At 39.6% G+C, this 10,924-nt stretch overlaps 1 long non-coding RNA gene across 1 annotated transcript in view; it reads right to left on the bottom strand.

Moving 5' to 3' along the window:
* Window positions 1-1,432: 1,432 nt before the first annotated feature.
* The window catches only part of LOC114805431, a 77,373-nt gene continuing 67,881 nt past the window's right edge, over window positions 1,433-10,924 (bottom strand). Inside the window, exon 3 of the long non-coding RNA XR_003753408.2 lies at window positions 1,433-1,608. This is a non-coding gene — a long non-coding RNA (uncharacterized LOC114805431). The remainder of the gene's footprint in view (window positions 1,609-10,924) is intronic.

Here is a 10,924-nt window from a genome sequence, read left to right as displayed (position 1 = left end):
ATATTTAATTCAAACTTGACAGAATAAACTGAGGCACAGGGAGCAAGTGACTTGCCCAAGGTGACACATCAGAAAACAGGAAGGGGTGAAACTAGAATTCAGGTCACTTGAGTCACAGCCCTGTGCTCTTTCCATTAGGCCAGTCTGCATCCAAATGTGACTTGGGTCATATCAGTAGTCTACTCAGAAGGGATGCTAGTTAGAAGCTTGTCTCTAATGTAAAACAGGGATAATCTCTAGTTTCCATTTTCAGATCTTGCCTTTCTTCTTCAAGATGGAGATTGTGATGTTATATCTGATGTCTTGTGGCATCCCCTCTGTCTTTAATATGTTGAGGAAGATCTCATGCAGATATCTGGAAAGCAGCCTGACCTAGTGGAAAGAGCATGGATCTGGGAGTCAGAGGAGCTGGGTTCTAATCCCTCTTCTGTCACTTATTAGCTGTGTGACCTTGGGCAATTCACTTCACTGAGCCTCAGTTACCTCATCCGTAAAATGAGATTCAATTCCTATTCTTCCTCCTATTTGGACTGTGAGCAATAGTGATAGTGATAGTGATAATATCTATCCCATGTACCCCCTCTCAGGGTCACACCTGGAGAATTTCCAGGACTCTACCAGACTAGACTACGGGAGGAAGAGTCAAGCAGAGGCATATCTGGTCCATTCCTAGCTTGGGCAATGGCTAGTGAGTGGAAAGCCAACTGCTAAAAGTCAAAACTCCCCTGTTCTGGGCAGCAACAGCGTGGGACAGAGTCAAGGCTGGAGACTCAAATGTACTGTCTGGAAGAAGGCAATAGTAAATCACTTCCATATTTTTACCAAGAAAACTCTATGGATACACTACCAGGATGATTGCAGATGGAGGTGGGGCTTCCGGGAGAGAAGTGTCCATGGCGTTGTTTTGGTTCGGAGATGATGGCATAAGACAAGACAAGCACTTAGTACAGTGCTTGGCACATAGTGCTTAACAAATACCACAGTTATCATTATGATTGGTAAGTTTCCACAGGCATGTCATCAGATCCAGATGCTTTTCCACACATGCTTGAAAGTATTTTCCATCTATGGCTTTTCTAGGCCTCAAATTTATATAATTATGTGAAAATGTAAATTGCTGTTGATGCATTGTTCTTTTAACTTTATTTTTTCTCAAGTGGTCTTGGTGGGGTGTTCTTGACATAACCACAATTTGGATGGCTTCCTGAACCTTATCTGAGAAGTGCCTATCTATTATTTACACAATTATCTTGACCTGGATTCCTAGTTCTAGTAGGGCTGCTCTAATCTTGTCATCAAGTGCCTTGTAGATTTCTTTCTTTACCAGAAGCTCGATATTTTTTGTGGTTTTCTACCAGGTCCTGGAATGCAATCAACTCAGCACAGCTCTGCTGGATGGAACAGGTCAAGAGGATAAATGCCAACAGCATACCTGCATAGCTGCCAACAGATACCCAAGCCGCTGTCAACAGGATGCCCACACATCTGCTAAATGGTGACTTGAAGGGGAACCACACAGGGTGAAGCAAACAACGATGATGTCTGTTGGAGACCACTGTGATAGATCGACCAGCCTGGAGAACAGAACCTGGGAGAGGACTGGTGTTCCTGAAAAAATTTAAAAAGACATATTAAAAAAATTAATTAAAAAAAAAACCTTAGGCAAGAATACGTTGTCAAGAAGCAGGCTGGAGAACAAACACAGGACCGATCTAAGAGGAGCCGTCCATTCATGCATCAAGTATCTCTCCTTTGGCTCGTACAATGTGGAGGGCAGCTTTAGGCCACATAGCCAACTTTTCACCCACGTACTCACACGAGTGACATGTGTATACTCACACACACATAGACAAGCAGCGTGGCTCAGTGGAAAAAGTCCGGGCTTGGGAGTCAGAGGTCATAGGTTCGAATTCTGGCTCTGCCACTTGTCAGCTGTGTGACTGTGGGCAAGTCAATTAACTTCTCTGTGCCTCAGTTACCTCATCTGTAAAATGGGTATTAGCTGTGAGCCTCATGAGTGACAACCTGATTACCCTGTATCTACCCCAGTGCTTAGAACAGTGCTCTGCACATAGTAAGTGCTTAACAAATACCAACATTATTACATGTATTGGATTTCACCATCAGTGATGTCATCCTCAAAATATCAAGTCACATTTCTGAGGCTGATACATATATTGTAGACTCACTAATTTCAATTTGTAGATTTATTCCCACCTTTTTCCCACACGAACTTGCACTGAGGTTTAATTAATTATGTAGCATGGATGTATCATCACCGGAGATTTTATACCTTTTTTTATCAACTCCATTTATTTTTAATGGTCAAAAACCTTCCTTTTGAGGAATGGATTGACTTTAGTTTACAAAATTACAAAAGTGGCCTTGTTTTAACCACCTTTCTACTAAAAATGTCACCCAAACCTGTAAGATTAGGGCAAACTGCCCTTTGCTTTACTACATAATGCTGGCATCTCTCACTTTGGGTCTCCTAATTGAGAAAAATTACCAGTTGCTGACCTGACTGTTTTTTTCAATCAAGAATGTACTAACAGACTCCAGTGACCTTATTCTCCGCTGAGCGTCCTTCGGAATTAACGAAGAAAACACTTTAAAGATGCAATAATGAGACCATAGGAAAAATGTCACCGTCTTTTAGGGTCAAAAATGGAAAAAAAATGATCAATGAAAATATAAACCAAACAGCAGAAATAAGCTTTTACTATATGCTAAACCCTGGAGTAGATAACTATAATCAGATCAGGCACAGTCCCTGTCCCTTATGGGCTCACAGGCTAAAAGGGACTGATGAGGAAACTGAGAAGCAGACATGTTAAATGCCTTGTCCAAGGTTACACAGCAGGGAAGTGGTGGAGCTGATATTAACTAAGTCATTTGATTCCAAGTCATGTACCCTTTCCACTAGGCCATGTTGCTTCTCAAAAATAAACAAGTATAGAGTATACACTACATCATAGGAAATATATAACTTCAATTGAATTTAATTACCATTTCCTGTGTGCAGAGCACTGTACTAAACACTTGTGAAAATAAAATATAACAGAGTTGGAGTACATGTTCTGGCCCATAAGGAGCTGATATGGTGATTTTGAAGGAAAGATCTAACTAATTGGATATATATCTCACAAAATGGTTTCATCAATTGGCAATGCAACACAATGACAGATATACATTTTAGAAAGAATGTGTCTTTTTTGGATGGCTACAGAGTGGGGTACTCAGGGAGAACTACTGAACTGCTTCACTGGACTGTTTTATTCAATCCAAGGAACAGGGTGATCTACCCTGAAACTCGCTCCTCAGCAGCTACCTGAGTTCCTGGAAATTTCAGCCTATCTCCTCTTGTACTACAAACCCTAATTCTTGAGAATTTCTTCTTCTGGCACCAGTTTATGCAACAGACAGCAGTTACATACCAAAGCATTCTCATAGGGATAGGTTCACATTGTTCACCCTATGCCCCCCAAAATATTGTCACTAGAAACTTAGGTCTTCATTCATTCAATCATTCATTCAGTCGTATTTATTGGGCACTTATTGGGTGCAGAGCACTGTACTAAGTGCTTGGAAAGTACAACACAGCAATAAAGAGAGACAATCCCTGCCCAGAGTGGGCTCACAGTCCTGGGGCAGTTCCACTCATAAGGTTAGTCAACACACGATCACATAAGCAAGCACAGACATCAGTACAGTATATAAAAGCATAGTATATAACCTCCAATTGTTGCCTATTCCTCTCCAAATCAAGCAGAAATTCCTAACCACTAAGCATTAAGGCACTCAATCAGTTCTCTCCCTCCCTCTTTAGCACCGATCCTCTCCCATTGTGAAAAGAACACCAATAGCCTAAAGAATAGCCAAATGGTTGGGTTGAATTTTCAATTTTAATTAAAATTTTATCTTGTCCATAGCAGGCCCAGCTTAATTTCTATTAAGGTTGTGGGCCTGTGGGTCTGTGCTCATTTGCATGCCTGTCAAATGACTTGACATCCTGTTTAAACATTATCAGGATGAATCAAAGGCTGTGAAATGCCTTGATAAGGATGAATTATATCAGGATGTATCCAGATTTCTGTTTACTGCAAATTGGGTAAAGTATGGGTGGAGCTAAAACTATTACCATTAATTGCTTATTTTTTGAAAAGGAAAGTGTGTGGGCCGTTTCTATTATTTTAAGCAAAATTTAGGTTAATAAAAACATGAACTAATGAATTTTTGATATACTATACATTTTTATTCACAATTTGCCATTGCATGGGCCCATGAGAAACCAGATGAATTTGGTGCATTACCAAATGCTGTTTGCCTTCTAGTGATATTTAAGTATCAAACTACACTGCCCGCTGCTTTCCTTTTGTCTAGCCAAGTCCAAACTAAATTTCCCTTAAACCATTAGGAGATAACCATTTGGCTGCCTGAGAGGGCAAATGTAGTTCTTTAAAGTGGTGATTGGGTATAAATCAAGTTCATTATATACCTGGTCTATAACCTAATATTGCCTGGGATATTGAACATTTGAACTGTCCTTTCCATTCCTTGATTCTCCACTGATAAAACAAAAGTGATAACATTTTCTAACCATTCAGTTAAGAGCACCAATGATAGAATGAGATAGAATGATTGAAGGGCAGAAACAAATGCTTTAAAAATCTGGCTTGGGCTGGAACATGTGGTAAGTGAATGAACGGGTTTTGGGTTCTTTGGTAGTCAGTGATGTATCCCAGTTTAGAACCCCTTAGAATGGGAATTCCTTCCTCTGGTACCAGTTTGTTCAAAAGATAACATTAATATTCCAAAGCATTCTCATAAATGTAGGCTCACATTTTCCCTCCTATGCCAAACTCCGTTGTTACTAGATATGCAGGTTTCCATTCAGGACCTGTAGTTACTCCTGGAACTGTTCCACTCATGAGGTTAGCTAACACATGATCACATAAACATGCACAGACAGCAATAGTACAGAATATAAAAGCATAGTATACAACCTAATTGTTTCTTATTCCTCCTTACGTCAAGCAGAAATGTCTAACTACTAGTTTTATGAATTCAATCAGCTGTGTCCCTCCCTCCTTTTCATCTATCCTTAGGATTTGATAGATTTTCCTAGGAAATTCTAGAAAAATACAGTTCGTATCCTGAATTTTGATCTGTCCTGGATGATCTCCAACCTGTATCCACCCCTCTTCTCCTTAAATTATTTCGACTTTAGCCTTTGGGCTGGCACATGCTTAGTATGCTCAGAGACCCATAGCATTTGGGAATTTGGAGCGAGGAAAAGATCAGCCGATGAGCTCAGGGTAATGCCTTCAACACTGTGTTATATACAAGAAATAATTTTAACATTCCAACAACCATTACATTAGTTGCTTCACTGGTTATCCTGGCCTCCAGCTTTCCCCTTCCAGGCCATACGTCACTCTGCTGAATGGATCATTATTTTCTAAAATTCCATACTGTACACATATCTCTAGTCCTTAAAATTCTCCCATCATTGACCATTCCTCTCTGCCTCAAGTACAAACTTCAAATCATTGGTTGCAAAGCATTCAGTCAGATCCTGACTCTTAATCCACTCTCTTTTCCTACTCTACCCCATCTCACACTCTCCAGTCATTCATTCATTCAATAGTATTTATTGAGCACTTACTATGTGCAGAACACTGCACTAAGCACTTGGAATGTACAAGTTGGCAACAGATAGAAACAGTCCCTGCCCTTTGACGAGCTTACAGTCTAATCGGGGGAGACAGGCAGACAAGAACAAAGGCAATAAAACAAGAACAATGTGCAAAGCAACCTACTCACTCTGCCCGCCTTGGTTTTGTGTCTTCTGCTCACATCTCTTGCTCACATCTCCCCTGCTGCCTCCGATTTCATATGCAATACACCACAGCCCCTGACCACCTGAATTCAACCTTCATTCCTAAAATCTTCCTTCGCCTTTCTGCCCAGTGCAATTTTTTCAAACTTGACAACAGCAAAATCTTCCCCTCCTGCCTAAACCATAATTCTATGGGACTTTTACTACAAGTAATAGGAATAGTAATATTACTCTATTAAGACCTTGTTATGTGCAGAGCACTGTCCTAAGATCTGAGAAAGAGTACACGTGGGGAATTTGGTACAGACCCTGACCCTCAAGGGATTCACAATCTCTGAATATAAGTGGGAGGAGGGGATTAGAGCTGACAGATCAGGAGCGATGACACAATACAGCACTAAAGTAACATAAAAAAACAAGGAAAGATACCCCAAAATAAAATAAAAAATGAGCTGGGTGCTGTGGTGAGAGGAGCAGAATTTTAGGCTCTCTGTGATTCAGAATCCAAGACAGAGGTTGAAAACCTCTGGTTTCACACGTGGCCACTGTTGGAATGACTCAATCCTTTGTTAATTTTTTTTTCTTCTTGTTGAATTTACTTCATCAAATGTTCAGAGATAATTAAAACCTTCAAAAAAATCAAAACACTACCTGCAGAATAATGCGAAGACAGAAACTATTTTCCATCAAAATCTACATTGTTGATATGTGTGCTTGGTTGTAAAACATTTAAACTTTTGTTCAGTAATTTTCAGGTTCATTTCATCAGTAAAAGTTTGTTCCCTAACAAAGGTTTGGGAGTAAAACAGATAAGGAAAACCATAATTTGGGGGACCAAAGAACCAGAAAAACCATTCTTTTTCAATATTTTTCTCTATGTACACTCTGCTCTGTCAAATTGTGTGTTTCTACTGCATTGTGGAATAGAACAGTGTTAGGACTGTTGTTCTTTCGATAATGCAAGCCTTATCTGGTTAATGCAAAGTAGCATGTATATACACAGTGCTGCTCAAAGTACACATGATAAAATGCAAATTTTCCTTATGTGGTGAACTGAAATGTATGTGCCATATTTAGCTGTACAAAATCCCTCAGTTTTTGTAATTATTGGTGCCTTTGCTGACCATTTTATTCTGTACAAAAATACCCCAAAACCTTTCTTAATTAAAGCTGGGTCTTTGGAAGATAAGAGAACTGTAAAAGTGATCCATGTAGTCTAGCCAGCCACGTTACAAAATACATAGATATCTACGCAAATGAAAAAGTAAATCTGAAAGATTCAACTTCTAAACTCCCCACTGATTCTCAGGAATGAATGAAAGAATGAGAGAAAAATGAAAAATGCAACAGCTTCCCAAATCAAAATATTTAAGAAAAATGAAGTTACTGTCTTAGAGAAAAATTCACTACCTCACAACCCTCCCCCTAACCGCCCCTCACCCCCCCCCCCCCAGTTTGGAACATTTAACTCAGGTGTTTTTAATTGGTTTTGTGTTTTTTGTTGAGCGCTTGTTATGTACCAAGCACTCTACAAAATGTTGGTGTAGAGCACCATTCTAAGGAAGCCCTGGACTGAATACAAAAACAGTCATATTGGTGCAGTCCCTGCCAGACTCTGGGAAGAGTAGGTATCTTTGCTCCATTTTACAGACAAGTAAACTGAGGCTCAGAGAGCTTAAGTGGCCTGTCTAATGGCCGGTAGTAGAGATGGAGTTGATTAGACTGTGAGCCCGTCACTGGGGAGGAATTGTCTCTGTTTCTGAATTGTACATTCCAACTGCTTAGTACAAAGCTCTGCACATAGTAAGAGCTCAATAAATTCTACTGAATGAATGAATGCATGATCATCAGGTTGTATTATCATGTATGGTTGGACTATCATGACAGTCAGATTGGACTACAGGGATCACAGTCTAAGTAGGAGGGAGATTAGGTATTTAATTCAAATTTTATAGATGGAGAAACTGATACACAGAGAAGTTAAATGACTTGCCCAAGGTCAGACAGCAGGCAAATGGCAGATCAAAGATGAAAACCCAGTCCTCTGACTCTCAAGCCCGTGCTCTTTTCAGTAGGTCATGTTGCTTCTCTAGACTTCTCTTTAGTCAGTAAATACTAAATGCACTAAGATCTTGCTGGGATAAAATAGGACTATCAGATGTGATCTCTGCCACAAGAAGCTTCCAGTTTAGCTGGAAATTTTACATTTCCAACTTCTGGGTCCCAGCCTGATCTAGAGAGGAAGTCTCACAAATGTTGATTTCAGAACTTCTGGGGGAGTTCTGAATAGCTGTTTAGTGTGACTGACTCATCAGTATTCTTCCCGCACCTGAGCCCAGGTCTTTGCTCTCCTGTTATGACAGGCATCTATCTCTTTCTGACTGTTTTTCATCTTCCTCTGTCTAGAGAGGCTGGAATAGGTATTTTCTACAGGAAAAAAGCATTGAGCTCCATAATTTTCAACATCCTTGAATTATTGCCATAGGGTGATGAAAAATGAATCCTCGGTTTTTCGAAATGAAACTCGGTTGGGTCCTAAAATGTACAATTCAAGTACAACCCTAGAACATGGGGCAGAGAAGATGAATAAGATACCACATATGAGCATCTTTAAACGAACGATCTCTAGAGAAGAATCCGCTACCCATGAGGTACCCGAAACCCTTAAAGTACAAAAGGTTAATTATCATCATAAACTTGACTTTGAGAAATGTACTTCCTAAAATAAGAGTTGCTATTGTAGTTTGGGTGACTTGGATCGCCCTTAAGTATATAATTAAGTCAAGTAATTCTCAGTTGTTGTTTAATGCTTCATTTAAGGACGACTTCCTTCTCTTTTTAAATTATTTTGTGTCCATCTCTCCTGTAGGTTACACACTCCTTAAGGGGAAGATGGTATATTCTTCTTCTATGGCAGTCTTCCAAGTGTTTAATATAGTGTCTGCACATGGTAGATGGTCAATAAATATAGTTAATTTACTGATTGATTCAGGAAAATTTTCATTGGATGAATCAAACCCTAAGGAAGTTCTCTACCTCTAGAGAGTAAGCCTCTCACTCTCCATATACAGCAGACCACCATTCTTCCCACCTTCAAAGTATTATTAAGGTCTCCTCCAACAGGTTTTACCCCATTAAGCCCTCTTTTCCCTGGCTCCCTCTCCCTTCAGGAATAATAATAATAACTATGGCTTTCTTTAAGCGCTTACTATGTGTTAAGCAGTGTTACTAGCTCTGGGGTAGATGCAGGTATATCAGGTTGGACACAGTCCCTTTCCCACATTGGGCTCACAGTCACAATCCCCACTTTATAGATGAGGTAACTGAGGCACAGAAGTGAAGTGACTTGCCCAAGATCATGCAGCAGATAACTGGAAGTGCTGGAATTGAACCCAGTTGTTCTGGCTCTCAGGCCCACGCTCTCTTTAGGGACTTGAATCTGTGACATTGGGCAATTGGTATTTACCATACCCTCAGCCCACAGCATTTATATACATATCTATAAATTCTATACTACGAATAATTTATTTATATTAATTCCTTTCTCCCCTCTAGACTGCAAAATCTTGGTGGGCAGGGAATGTGTCGACCAGCTCGGTTGTATTATACTCTCCCAGTTTCACAGTACGGTGCTCTGTGCAAAGTTAGCACTCAATAAATGCCATTCTTTAGCCCAGTTACTTTTGGATGCATCGTATGGGTATGCATCTCTATATTCTGGACCACTCATGAGTCCTTTAGCCCCATTTGAAGTTTTGGACCAGAGCAACCTGGGGAAAGAGTGAAAGGGTGCTCACAGACTTTCCCAGACTTGAATGGGCTCCATGTGACTCTCTTTATCATTTTAACAATGCAGAGCAGTGTTTCAGAAAATTCCTCTGGTACAATGAGAATCAGAACATCTAGTTGTGAGAGGAATTGATAGGTTGGTTCAATATCAATTAGACATGTTTAATGCCACTCCTCATTAGGAAACTAACAACTATCTCTACCGTGAAGCTTGGGGTTCTTTGAATATTTCTAACAGCAGATTCTCTTGCTGGCAGGAGATACTAATTCCATCCATAAATATCTCCTAAAGCTATTATATTATATTACATTATTTATAATATAATCTTCCTCTTGTGCTATTTTATCTAACGTGTGGATGGTCTGTTATTTGGGCTTAAGAGTTTTATAATGTATCCATCTTTTGAATGCGCAGTATGTTATATTTATAGATTCACATTTGCATATCAGATAAATTGCCAGCCATCTACCCAGTTTGTGATATAATACCTTCATTTAATTCAAGTTCACTTTGAATTGGTTCTATCTTTAAATATTAATTTGTGCAACTGAGCATGGGCAGTAGTGTAATTACTTTAAGAACAGCTTTGATCCAATTTTCCAACTTTCTTCTGACCTAGAAATAGGATGCATCTGACTTCTATTCACCTACGGAAAAGAGAACCATCTCCTATGAAATGTCATTCATTCTATATCGTATGGTTTATGGAAAATGGAATATCGAATCTTGAATGTGATTTCAATCAATCAAAAAATTATATTTCCTGAGCGCTTTCTGTGTGTGTGCAGAACACTGTACTAAGAGCTGGAGAGAGTACAATTTAACAGACACATTCCCTGTCCACAACAAGCTTACAGTCTAGAGGGATGAGTTGGTTCTCCTTTCATGTGTATGATCTGGATTGTTGTTAATGGTATTAAATCCTTACTAGGCACTGTACTAAGTGCTGGTACAGTTACAAGTCAATCAAGTTGGACACAGTCTTATCCCCCATTTTGCAGATGAGGGAACTGAGATACAGAAAAGTGAAGTGACTTCCCAAAGTCACAGCAGATAAGTGGTGGAGTCAGGATTAGAACCTAGGTCCTTCTAACTTCCACGCCCATCCCCTATCCATTAGGTAATACTGCTTTGCCTGGAATCAAATTCATTTATTCAACTGTATTTATTGAGCACTTATTATGGCAGAGCACTGAACGAAGTCCTTGGAAAGTATAATTCAGTAATATAGAGAGATAATCCCTGTCTACACTGGGCTCAAGGAAGAAATGGTTATACAACCAGTATCAGTT

Source organism: Ornithorhynchus anatinus, chromosome 18 (assembly GCF_004115215.2).
Source record: "Ornithorhynchus anatinus isolate Pmale09 chromosome 18, mOrnAna1.pri.v4, whole genome shotgun sequence".
NCBI classification, from domain to species: Eukaryota; Metazoa; Chordata; class Mammalia; order Monotremata; family Ornithorhynchidae; genus Ornithorhynchus; species Ornithorhynchus anatinus.
This window is presented reverse-complemented; position numbering and strand designations above follow the sequence as displayed.